Raw genomic sequence first — 14142 nt, 5'->3', positions numbered from 1 at the left:
GTTCAAAAGACTGTGTGTGGTTTTGAAGTTACCTGCTATGATAGAATAATCAATAGCTAACCAGGAAGACCTTCATTTGATCATTCACACCTCATTGCTCATGAGCATTATTAAGTATTCTCTTGGTTTCTCAGCAGAGAATGAAGTTGCCATACGGAACATTTTTTTTTTTTGCATGAAGAATTGTAATTCCCCAAAAATGTGATACTGATGTGTAGGTTCAAGATAAAAGAGATATAAATTTGCACATTTATCAATTGCTCACTGACCTTGGTTTGTAAGATTATTTTTATCAAAATATGCTTGTCTGTTCTTGAAAAATCAGTTTTGCCAAATGGCCAACCATAGGCTATCAATCATGTGGTCACATCAGACATAGGAAAAACATTTAAACCATAGCTATTGCAGTATTTGTGAGAATTTCATAAAGAAGCAAGTCATCGGTCTTCTTCCTGCCTTGTCTTCGGCATTCTTGCTTTCAGAGCCGCTGATAGCAAGATGTCTACGGGAAATGCCAAAATTGGGCATCCTGCCCCCAACTTTAAAGTCATGGCTGTTATGCCAGATGGCCAGTTCAAAGATCTCAGCCTATCTGACTACAAAGGAAAATTACATTGTGTTCTTCTTTTACCCTCTTGACTTCACCTTTGTGTGCCCCACGGAGATCATTGCTTTCAGTGACAGGGCAGAAGAATTTAAGAATCTCAACTGTCAAGTGATTGGTGCTTCTGTGGATTCTCATTTCTGTCACCTGGCACGGATCAACACACCCAAGAGCCAAGGAGGACTGGGACCCATGAACATTCCCTTAGGATCAGACCCCAAGCATACCATTGCTCAGGACTATGGAGTCTTAAAGGCTGATGAAGGCATCTCCTTCAGGGGCCTCTTTATCATTGATGACAAAGGTATCCTTAGGCAGATCACGGTAAATGACCTTCCTGTTGGTCACTCGGTGGATGCGACTCTGCGACTGGTTCAGGCCTTCCAGTTTACTGACAAGCATGGGGAAGTGTGCCCAGCTGGCTGGAAGCCTGGCAGTGATAGCATCAAGCCTGATGTCCAGGAGAGCAAAGAATATTTCTCTAAGCAGAAGTGAGCGCCAGGTCGTTTTAGGGCTGGGCTGCATTGGGTGGCCATGAAAATAAAATCTCTCTTGTATTATTGTCATGCTTAGAACATAAGACTTTAGACTGTGCAGATGAGGTATGGGGACAGGACAGGCCTTTTCTGCAGGGGTTGGGGAGGCCAGCCTTTCTTCCTCTGGAGAGAAGGGCCTGAGCTGTTATGGGGAAGGCCAACTGTTATGTACAGTAGCAGGGCATCACGTTTTGTCTTTTGTTTCTATTAAACTTGAACCGAGAAAAAAAAAAAAGAAGCAAGTCATCTTTTTCATCCAAATATTCTTTGTTAAAAGTTACAATAGATTAAAATAGTTTTCTTCAGGTTTATCATATTTGCTAACAAAATTATTAACAAAAGCATCTGTTGGGTCAAAACTGAAACTTAAAGCCACTGTGCACATGTAGCAAATACAAATCGGAGCACAAGTGTTAACTCACTAAGAGGACTTTTATGCACAACCACAAAGGACATGTAGCCAAAAGCATTAAAATGGTTGATGTTTACAAAAATTCAAGATCCTAAAAAAAATTCTGTCATTTCTGAGGAACACTCTTTGGAATGAGACAATTTTGACTAGTTTTATGTTTCCAGTATAAAACATATATGTATTCATTTGAAAATATCTCCAAAACCCATTCTATGGGTAAGAATGAGATGAAATTTACACTGAAGCTAATCCATGATCCCTCAATAATTACAAATCTTTCATTCTAAAACCATGTTCCCCACTCAGTCAAAAGACATTTATTAGAATTTACTATGGGCCAAGATTTATAGTAGGAACTGAGAATACAAAAATAAATAAGCCACATATCACACTTACACAAATAATGGAACCACATTCAAAGGAAGCCTGATCTACCTCGGAATGTCAAGAGAATGTCCTTAGACAAAGTGATGCTTTAACCTAGTCTACATGAATAAATTGGCTATGCTGAGAAAATATAATCTGTGGAAAGAGCATAGGTTTGGAAAAGTATTGGAGTTTTGTAATTCATGGGTGATCTGAAAATTGTGAAAAATTCATGGAATGCAAAGGGCAAGGCAACTAATATAGCTGAAGAGGGATTTGTTTCCATATTTTTAATATTTTCAATAGTTAAGACAAGAGATAGCAGTTTGAACACAGACTCAGTTATAGTAGGGATAACAGTAAGGGGCCTAATCAATAAACTTTGTAATTGAGTACATTGGTAAATGAGGGAAAAGGCAGAAGTTAATGATGACACTCTTCCTTCTTGCATAGATTTTAAGTCAATAGTAATGTCATTAACCTACACAGGAGATAGAAATAAGGAACCAACAGAAAGAAAGTGAATTCTATTTTGGACATTTCAAGTTTGAATTTCCTGAGGAACACCTATAAGTAATGTAAAAAGTTAAATACTAATAGAGAAGTGGATCTCAGGAGAAAGCTCAGGTGCTCTAGATGGTACCTGAGATATTGGGAACTAATATCAGCACCCAGGAAGAAGAAGCGGAAAAAGATAAAATCTCAGAGAATTCAAAATTTTAAGGAATGAAGGAAGTGAGGAGGGGTAAAATTTTAGAGGGAATCTCTAAGAGCATGAAGGAGAAGAGGGGGCAGGTAGTAAAGTAGAATGATTTTCTGGAAACCAAGAAAAGATTATATCAAGGAAGAAAGGCAAGAGGCCTTTGTCAAGACCATGAAAACTGAAGAAAGGTCAAAGAAGAAACTAAAATAGATGACTGGACTTAGCAATCAGAAAATAAGCCACTGGACTTTTCAAGAAGACTTTCTGTACGGTAGAAATACAAGCCTGGTCAGTGGGCTGAAGAGTAGGAATGAGGTGATGATGTGGGAAGAATAAATTTATACTACCTGGCCTCAGAGTTCCAGAAAGATGTAAGAAAGTAACCAATGTGGGCTAGGTAAAAGGCAATGGTAAGTACGAGTACAGGTTTGCTGTTGTTTTATTTTATTTTTGTTCAGAGAGAGAAGAGCAAGTAGTGTGCTTTTAGACAAAAGAACTTTTAAACAAAGTGACTGCAGAGAGGCAAACGTGAATGTACAAAGTCCTAAAGAATATGCAGAAGATGAGAGGCTTAGTCTTAAAAAAGGTAAGCTGTGCTGCTTGCTCTCAGATAACACATATACAAGGACACATGGAAGGATAGGCAAGTTTAGAAACAGAAAGACGAAAAGTGATAAAATTTGCAAACTAATAGCTACTTTCTTTGGATTGTAAGCTTCTCATCTTTTGAAGGGATATTAAAAGACCATCCAGTATCGTGTTACATATGTATCGAGTCACATGGTACTTAAAATAATAGGAATGTTTAACAAAGAATTCCTCGCATAACTAAGAATTGTTGGCTAGAGATTTACATATAAACTTAATGGTCTTTTGAAAAATATTGTCCTCTCACTCATTTTTTGTTTTTAATTCTACCTTAAGAAGCAAATCTGAAAAACTAGTTCATTCAAATATTCCTTCAAAGCAGTTAAATCACAAATGTCAGGAAAAACCGCCCAAAACTTGGAAATACACAAGAGATTCCTCTTGTCTTTAAGAGGCATGTTCCATGTTTTGTAGTGGACCCTCTGTGGATTATCTGATTCCGAACATCTTTGACTTTCTACTGAGTAGACTATTTTATATCTCTCTAGTAGCAGAAGATAACTTGAAAAATCTGATAGGAATGCAAATTATTCTTATCCATAACAATGCAAATGAATTTTGTCTGGTGGAGAATCAATCGATTTATGCCTGTAGAAGAGATTTATGCCGTAAATAAAATGACATTTTATTATCCTATATGACATTAATCAGTTTTACATATATTAGCAAATTCATTTTCACATTCCTACATGTGTGCAGGCATGCATGCACACACACACACACATCAACTCTTCAATTTCTTCTTTGAAACTGGTTCCTTCACTAATTAATGAATTTTAAAAATTCTTTGATATGTGTTCAATTTATATTTTTAAGACAATCATGAGGTTTTTTTTAAATTGAGCTTAAACACAAATTAATTAAGTGAACTGGTTAACTACATTTAAGAAATACCTGTCTAGAAGATTGTTCTACAGATCTTCTAAATAAACCTCATGTCAACCTCACAGCACTAATAAAATAAATTTATCATCAGCCTCCATTTATATGGATTTACCAAATGCATGTATTCACTGTTGTCAAACAAAAATAGTCAAATGTATCTAATCAAATTAGAACTCTACATATTTGTATAGTAATAGAACCTCTATTTTTTTGAACTATACATGTATGTATAGTAATAGAACCTCTATTTTATTGAGAAAGAAATATTATATAGAATGAGTATTAGCTAGAATGTTGAGGAGTATATCCTTAGTCACTGCGGAACTATTTTTACAATAAAACCTTCATTTTGTCTAACAAGTTCCCTTGGGAATTAAGACAAAAACACATTGAAATGGAAAAAAATGCAGTTGGAAATTTCAGCCTAACAACTATATGGTCTAGCTTCACATTTAGGGTAAATATTCTCAACATATTTTTAATGCCCTGAGTTTTCATGTAATGAAATAGAAAAAAATGTTCAACACTTAATTATATCTGCAAAATAAAATTCATGTAAAAATGAATTACTTGAAAAAGCAGGTATAGATTAACAAAATGTGAACCATGATCCTTTTAAGGAAATAGGTATGGATTTATTGATCTTAATTCACTGATGCAATAAAAAAACTTATTTTATGAACTCTATTTTACCTCAAAAATACACATTCTCATGACTCAGAGAATGCATTATTTTGATTACCCAGAAGTTTTCACCTTACCTCCTTAGTGATTCATATAGACATACTCACCTATTAAATACACAGAAAAAGCCATTTATAGAATGCTTATATCAACAAGAAACAAAGTAATCCACACTATTATTTGACCCTAAACATATGACTGTACAATGAGATTTTATAATTCAATCTTTTAAGAGACAACTGTAAGTATAGGACCAGCATACTCTAAATTTTTCAATACTTGAGATTTTGTTTACATCCATGTTTTAATATTTTACCATAGATTAAGTATAGTATTTATGAGAAAGTACTCAGGATATAATTTGAAATGGAAAACTCATATAAAATAACATGTCAAATGAATAAAATATTTTATAGGTATTATATATACACACATATACATAGGCATTTATGTATGTACAAATATATATTTTATTATATCTAATCATATATATATTTTACTATATATATAAACTGGAAGGAAATTCTCTGAATTCTGGGCTGTTAATTGTAATATTTCCCAAACCAGGTTTTTGTCACTTCTTCATAATTGATTATTTTTAAATTTTTGACAGTGAAATGAAAATTACAAAAAAAAAAAAATCCATGCTTTTCCATTAGTCACACACTGAGCTATACAGATTTTTCTGCCTTCAAAGTTTCACCTGTCATTTCTTCACTTGGATGTGTCAGAAGCTCAAAAAGAATCATGATTCCCACTGTTTTCACAATTGTTTCTACCCTTGTAATTGAATTGAATTCACTCAGAATGGCTAAAAGCTTCCAGCTATGGCAGGTTTTCTTTTTAACACCTTGTCCCTGATACATTATAAATGTTTTACATCCTTTTATGCCCATTTCAAGTAAGTCACATGGCTCCACTGTGACAAAAAGAATTCATTCTGAAACCATGCCCGTAACTAACTGGAAGCATACTGGCTGGGGGATTTGCAAAGTTAGCATGGAACTGATTATTTTTTAAAGACTAAAGAACATATTTTCAGTAGTTATCAAACTAGAAACAAATACCCTTATCCTAACAGATATTGTATTTACTAATTATTATATTCCTTGAGTTCTACTCGGTTACAAGGTAAATATATAAAATGAAAATGGCGTTTATAAAGGCATTTTTGGTGTACTGGAATGATTAAGAAGCATTAATTTTAATCTAATATTTAGGGAAGTCCTGGGGAAATGCAAAATCATTTCTGCAGCCAAGGGAATCTTAGAAAATGGTGGATTGAATGACTTTCAGCTTGGTTAGCCTCTCAGTCCTCACCTGCCCACCTTTGCTGAGAAAGTAGCTGTAGGGAGCAGGTAGATAGGGTCTGGGAGGGTGAACGTGAGGTCCCAATTCTGACTTCCTCCTGATGGACAAAGATAGTTTCTCTGGACCATATGTGGATCAGAACAGCAACAGAGAGGCCTAAGATAGGAATTAGATTGCCACAGCAGGCCTGTTCTCCTTGGAGCCTGAACACTCAGTACCGAAGAGGTGGATTGAGACAACTCCATCTGTTAGACTAAAAGACTAAGAACACGGGGAGCAGAGAAACTTTCTCCTGTGTATCCAGAGGTGACTGACAAGTTGTCAACTGCTACAACATCAACCCACATGTACAGAGAACACTATAACTTACACGGGCTGCCAACAGTTAAGGCACCCAGTAACCACCACACAAAAGAAAATTGCCGCAAGCTCAGTGAGACCACCATCCAGACAAAAGAAGAAATGGAAAAGTTAATTGAGCCCTGAAGGATATGAGAGATTCTGGAAGGGAAGGATAACACCATGATCAAACCTAAAATAAGGGCACAAGAGCATATCAACACATTTAAGAAAAACACAAAACGGGGCGCCTGGGTGGCTCAGTCATTAAGCATCTGCCTTCGGCTCAGGTCATGATCCCAGGGTCCTGGGATCAAGCCCCGCATTGGGCTCCCTGCTCCACGGGAAGCCTGCTTCTCCCTCTCCCACTCCTCCTGCTTGTGTTCCTTCTCTCACTGTGTTTCTCTCTGTCAAATAAATAAATAAAATCTTTAAAAAAAAAAAAAAGAAAAACACAAAACAAGTTTCTGGAAATAAAATACATCATTTTCAAGCTAAATGAATGTGCTCAAGTAGAGAAAGAAAAAGTTACTGATGACATCTGAATTAGTAGAAAAACATGATCTGCACAAACCTTCCAGTAACTTCCCTTCTTATTTAAAATAAAACTGCAATTTCTCACCATGGCTTGTAAGGCCAATTATAATCTTTCATTTCACTGCTCTCTGACCTAGAATCTAACTTGTCTCCCCATACTGTATTCCAGACACATTTCTTAAACACCCCCTTACACACCATAGGCATGATCATGCCTCCAAGACTTTGCACTTGCTATTCCCTCTCCTAGATAGCCATATGTCTGGTTCCCTCATTTCATTCCAATCTTTGTTCAACTGTCACCTCATTAGAATATCCTTGGTCTCCCTTTCTAAATACTTATCCATCTTTATTTATCTTTATAGTATGCATGATAAGCTAGTATACATTTAATTATTCATTTTTTTTTAATTTTATCTTTTCCCTAACAAGAATATACTCCAATATACTCTCCATGAGTATGCCTGAATCCCTAGTGCCTAGAACAATGCCTGGGACATGGTAGGCACTCAATAAATCATTGATTCAGTGAACAAAGACGTGGATGAGTGAGTGGTGTGAATGTTGCATTTAAAATATCCTCTCATGGGGCACCTGGGCGGCTCAGTTGTTAAGTGTCTACCTTCAGCTCAGGTCATGATTCCAGGGTCCTGGGATCCAGCCCCCCTTCAAGCCCCACCTCGAGCCCTGGATGGGGCTCCACTCTCAGCAGGGAGTCTGCTTCTCCCTCTCCGTCTGCCCCTCCTCCCTGCTTGTATGTGCTCTGTCTCTCAAATAAATAAAATCTTAAATAAAATAAAATGTCCTCTCTCAGTGTCTCTCAATGTCTTCAATTCTTGATCTCTGTTAAAAAGTAATGAGAAGCTCTGTGGAAATGAATTCCTATATTATTCTGCATGTGTATGAGAGTGCTGAAATAATGATGGCAAATACAGCAAAAAGCAGTGGCTACAAGGAAAATATTTACTACTGTGGTGAATTGCATTGTTTATTCAGAATCACTTGCTTCCTCTGCACCCTTCCCAGGCTGCCTAGTATTCAGATAATACTTACCTGGCCAGTTGATTCAGGCTTGATTATGTGATTTGTTTTAGCCAATGGAATGTGAATGGATATGACTTTTGCCCCATGTGGGCAAAGGCTTGAAAAGTAGTGTGATTTGGGGCTGGCATTCTTGCTCTGAGACCATCACCATGACAACTGATTGTTCAAAAGATGGTTGGCTATTCTATCAGCTTGGGTTCTAGAGAAGATATATGGAGCTCAGGCAATCCCAGCAGAATTGAAGCCTTCAATGCAGCCACATAACATGAACAAGAAATAAATATGTATTGGTATATGCCACTGTAATACTGGGGTTGTTCTCCTGCAGCAAAAGATGAAAAATACAACTATTTCAGAGTTTAATATATTTGCAAAAAAAAAAAGTGATGAGTCTGTGTCTTATTTATTTGCAACTGTATCCCCAGTGGCTAGACCAATGTCTGGCATATAGTAGGTGCCCAACAAACAGCTGTTGAATAACAAGGACTACTTGAATATCAAACAAATCTTAACAAAATCACCCATGTACAAGCAAGAGTCTGTAAACATTTCAGTGATAGTTTTACCTTATGAGATCAAACCCTGATGAGTTTTTAGTATGAAACCTGTGTTTTCTGACTAGCAGACAGATCTTCCCTCATTACCTCATACTTTGAAGTTGGCCACCCACACTTAAGTGATAACACCTAATTGAGCTGACAGCTGAATATGCATCTGAATGAGCACCAGAGTTTGTTAATATCAATATATTCTTAAATTGGTATTCGAAGTCAGTTTTAATTTGAATCAATTCTCCCTCCTTGGTTCAGGGTGGCTTCATTCTACGCAGCATATTCTTGAATGAAAGAAGTAAATGAGGGAGCACTATGACCATCACTAGATCTTTTCTCTCCAAATATTTTAAGATTTTATTTATTTATTTGACAGAGAGAGAGCACAAGGAGAGGAGGGGTGGCAGGCAGAGGGAGAGGGAGAAGGGGCTCCCTGCTGAGCTTGATCCCAGGAACCTGGGATCGTGACCTGAGCCGAAGGCAGACACTTAACTGACTGAGCAACCCAGGTGCCCCTCTCCAAATATTTCTTAATCTTCATTTTCTAGACTCAGTTCAATTACAGTTCCTGGCTCTTCACAGTTAGGTGGAAACACAACTAGATAGTAAATTGTGAGGGGAAGTGACATGAGTCACTTCTGGGCCAAAGCATGTACTTGCTGATTTGAGACACTAAGAGTTCTATCCTTCTGGCACTATGATGAAGAGGGCCCCACAGGGTACCTGCTCCATTAGCTCAGGTCTCTGTGGGATTACAAAAAACAAATCTTTGCCAACCCATCATGGACATATTGTGTGAATAAGAAAACTGAACTCTTGTTTTAAGTCACTGAGACTTTTTAGACTGCTTACTACCATGCTTGTCTTAGTGTAATCTAATTAAATAAAATAAATGAATATATAGATTTGAATATATGCCCTCAGTGTGTATGTGCATGCACAACAAAACTGGTCTGAAGTAATATAAAACTAATTAGTAGTTATAATGTACAACCATTAATTATAATTAATTAAAATTAATAGTTACATAATTGTTAATTATAAATATTACTTACATAATAATTATAAAGGGGATTTCAACATTTATACACTTCTATGGCTTTTTTTGGCAATGTGCATGTAGTAATAAGTTTCCAAAATAATTTATAACAATAAATACAACCTCTACAACCCTGAGGGGAAAAAAGAGTATCTTTTAATAGAAAAGGGTAGAAACAAGGTAAGGGACTCTATTTGGAATAAAGAACCAGAGTGGAATCTCAGGTCAAGGATCAGCTTCTTGCCTATGACTTCATTTTCCTTTTGGTATCTGAGAGTGAAGAGACAATAGGACTCCTGTTCCATCAGCATGTATTTCCTATAAACTGTTCAAACCTATAGTGTTTAGGTGGAAAAAGTTACATTAGTTGACACTTGGGCCCCTAGTTCATCAAACATTAATACTGGTATGGCTGAAGAACAGTAGCTAAAACTGAATCAATTCAGAGTTTCAGAGGTAAAGTTTAAGTTAACCTCAGACTACAAAAATGTAGCACAGCTGAAAGAGCTAATTTTTTCTGCCTTTGCCCATACTCTCCCTTTTCTTTGCTTTAAGTTTGATCCTCCCAAAGAAGCCATTTTTAGCCATCTTTCTAAATTACTATGCTTCTCCATTTTTTTCTCTTTGATAGCCACTGCATTTTTTCCATCATAGCATTTATAATAATTTGCAATTGTTATTTTTTATTTGTGTATTGGCTGTATTTCCCCCTATGATATGTGTTCCATGAGGGCAGAGGCCATGTCTATCCCTGTGAATACTTTATCCCTAGTTTCGGACAGTGCTAGACACATAGTACACTCAATATATATTTATTTCATAAATATGTCTTTAAACAAATCATCATTATTCCATATACAGAATAGGTCTCATGTAACAAACAGGAATAAAATATGAAAATACTGATAGTTCTACTAATACTTCCCATTCCAGGAATTATTTTAGACAAAATAATTCATTTTTAATGAGTTCTTTGGTTATCATGAGCCAAGTAAGTGAGAGTGTTTGTCTTTTTTTCTTCTAGATTTTAGCAAAATATTTATGCTCATTCTGTAGATATTTCACTGGATTCTGGACAGAAAAAAAGATTTGAGGAGCATGTCTTTGAAATTTTCATACAAGTTCAAAATTGTTTAAAGATTTTTGGAATTTTACCAAAATAGACCAAGGTGTACACTTAAAGAATTTGTTTAAACGATCAATTTCTCAAGGTTTTCTTCAAAGGCATGCCTTTTGAAAGAATTAATTCTGATAGCCATGAGGTTGTTTCTTAGCAAGTTGTTTTGAATACCTCTACAAACTAGCCTATTCTTGTTTGAAATTTTAATTGGAAATCTCAAGGAATTGCTGGCATTTCTAATTTGATTATACAAAGAATAACTCAAGGAAGGAGCATTTTACATGTAGATTATTTAAAGCTCTAATTAAAAATGAATTAAAAGAACCATCCCCTGAGAACTTTTAAAAGAAATACCTGAATCTGTGTAACTTAGATCCTGCAGCCCTTAAGTGTCTGAAATAAACTGTCAAGACATTTTCTAAATTTACAAAAACAGGTTTAGGTTAGATTTACATTTTAAACTAGGTTTTAATCTGTTTCAGAAAAAGTTCATTCTTAATTACTTTCCTATGGCCAAATTTTCTTACATAGAATTCTCTCTCGGTCAAAAATACTGTCACAATAACTATTTGCTAATTATTTTTAACATTAGGGCTAAACAAATTTAACTCGGTTCCCTTATTCCAATAAGGGATTAGGGACTTTATCACCACTATATTAAATGTAGATCATGAGACCAGGTCCTGTTTTGGTTAATAAAAAGAACACTATACTGGACAATCTTCAGTTCTGTAATTACTGTTGCCTCTGTAAGTGCATTCATTGTATTCACTATAATAATGAATTCAATGACAAATTGATTGACCTTCTAAAATTTCTGATGCAAATCAATATTCATAAGCAAATATTATGAGTCTGCTATTTATATTCCTAAAAACTGTCATGGCCAATAGCATTTCTAAAACCTGCTGATCAAACTGCCTGATTCTGCTTGTACAATTGAGGGAAAAGTGGGCTTGGGTCTGAATTATCTAGATAAGTGCTTAATTCTGGTAGGACCACTTTGAATATAATGTCTTTGTCCACAATGTACCCATTAGTTGTTATGGCTTCTCCCAGACAGCTTCTGGTCGGCTACATTCAGGTTGTGGACTTAATGACAAAGTAAAGGAAACATGAAATAGATCACTTCAGAACTGTGGTTTTCAGCATGTAGTCCCTGGACCAGCAATATCAGCACTACCTGGGAACTTAATAGAAATGCTACCCTTAGGCCTACCTCAGACCTACTAAATGAGAAACATAGATATAGACCCAGCAATCTGTGCTCTAATAAGACCTCTATTTGATTCTGATGCTAAGATTTGAAAACCACTACATTTGCATCTTCTACAATAGTCCACTGGATTCTTGCATGCTGGCATTTTCCATTGCCATGGGAAAGCGCAGAACTTCTCTGACCTAGAGAGTTTCTCTCTCCACATAGGCTTTTTGGGCCCTGTGCTTTAGGTTCACCTCCCTAAGGAACTAGGGAGGTGATGGCTAGCTGCAGGGCTCCCTATGTTTATATCCTTAGCTACCACACACCTGTGACAAAGCTCAGTTCCCAACTGGAAGGTAAATTAAATGAAAGCTAGTTTGATCCTAATCAGAGTTGACATCACTGCCAGTACTCAAATCTAGAATACTTTGTGTTCAAGCCCAGCTCAGTGATTCAGTGATTGTCTGAAAAAAAACCAAACAAACAAATTGACTGTTAAAGAGTCTTTCCTGTAACTAACCATTTGACTGATGGTCCGTGAGAATTCTCTAAATAATCTGATCTCTAGAAAATGAGATCTGGACTTTGTTGTTGTTTTGTTGTTTTGTTTTTTGTTTTGTTTTGTTTTAGACAGAGTACAGGCAGGCTCAAGCTGGGGGTAAAGAGGAGGCAGAGGGAGAGAGGGAATCTTAAGCAGGTTCCATGCCCAGCGTGGACTCAGAAATGGGGCCAATCTCATGAACCTGAAATCATGACCTGAGCTGAAATCAAGAGTCAGACACTTAACTGACTGAGCCACCCAGGTGCCCCTGGACTTTGCATTCTCATCTGAATAATTTACTTTCAATATTTAACAAGGTGTCACCCCTCACCAATATTTCACCAAAATCAGCATTCTCTACATTTGTTTTGAGATTTCAGAGGGTGTGGCTTTTATTCTGATCAGTAAATATAGGAAGTGAGCATATGGTCCAGGATGGTTAGCCTTTCTGAAAGAGTCATTAAATAAAGTTTGAAAATTGCTGTTTGAAATCATCATATATTCTAAACAACATTGCCTACATATGTCTAAATTCAATTTCTGTGCCACCTTTGGAATAGCTACCTACTTCATACCACCATTAATCTTGTACAAATGTAATGTTCCAGAGAGCAAAAGGACTATGCTGAGAAAACATCAGTGTTATTTCAAACTCTGAAAATATTTAACATAAATCTGAAATGGTACTAATGCCAGGGACATTCAATACTGCTTCTAAATGGTCAAATGTAAATGTGAACTGCGAATGTGACTGAAGAGAAATGACAATTTACATGAGCCAAAATCAAAAACAGAATCAAAACATTTCCCCCCAAACTGCCTCCTCATTCTCTAGGTGGAAATACAAATTCCTGATATTTAGTCTGTGTGACAACATTTTCCACGAGGTAGGCTTCCATGCCCCAATGATGAAGTTAACACATGGGTGGTAGTGTTAATTGCATGTCCATTTTCAATTGTACTCTGACTATTTAAGTAGAATGTGACTGCCATTTTCTACCTCTGGCAGAATCTTAAAGGTGTTTTCAATCTCAAAAGATATAGATAGATATAGATAGATTAGATGATAGATGATAGATAGATAGATCCAAAGATATATACATATGTATAGTACCCAAGTGGCACAAGAATGATGGAATTTTGAAAATCTGGTCTTACCTAAATTTTACATTGCAAGGATCTTCTAATTTCTGAACTGAACCTTAGGACACTAAGCTTCTTCCCTAAAGTTGCATAGTTCCCTAGAGCCAAAGTGAATATTGGAAAAATTTATCTCTTTGTCTTTTCTTCTCTCTCAAAAAGAAAGAAACATGCGTTACCAACGTGTTTAAAGAATTCTTTTTTTTAAAGATTTTTATATTTGAGAGTCAGTGAACAGAGAGAGAAAGAGAACGCACAAGGATGGGGAGGGGCAGAGGGAGAAGCAGATTCCCCACTAAGCAGGGAGCCCTAAACCACCATATCCCCATATACCTGAGCCAAAGGCAGATGCTTAACCAACTGAGCCACCTAGGTGCCCCTGTTTAAAGAATTCTTAAAATTATCCTCAAATTATGCTCAAACAGGGCGCCTGGGTGGCTCAGTTGGTTAAGCGACTGCCTTCGGCTCAGGTCATGATCCT

The 14142-nt window shown here is 36.4% G+C and overlaps 1 pseudogene; it reads left to right on the top strand.

Moving 5' to 3' along the window:
* The first annotated feature begins 498 nt into the window (after positions 1-498).
* On the top strand, positions 499-1099 carry LOC113929589 (annotated as a pseudogene).
* The last annotated feature ends 13043 nt before the right edge of the window (positions 1100-14142 follow it).

The sequence above is a fragment of the Zalophus californianus genome, chromosome 5, assembly GCF_009762305.2.
Source record: "Zalophus californianus isolate mZalCal1 chromosome 5, mZalCal1.pri.v2, whole genome shotgun sequence".
Lineage (NCBI taxonomy): Eukaryota > Metazoa > Chordata > Mammalia > Carnivora > Otariidae > Zalophus > Zalophus californianus.
Note: the sequence above shows the minus strand (reverse complement) of the source record. Positions and strands in the feature narration are given on the sequence as shown.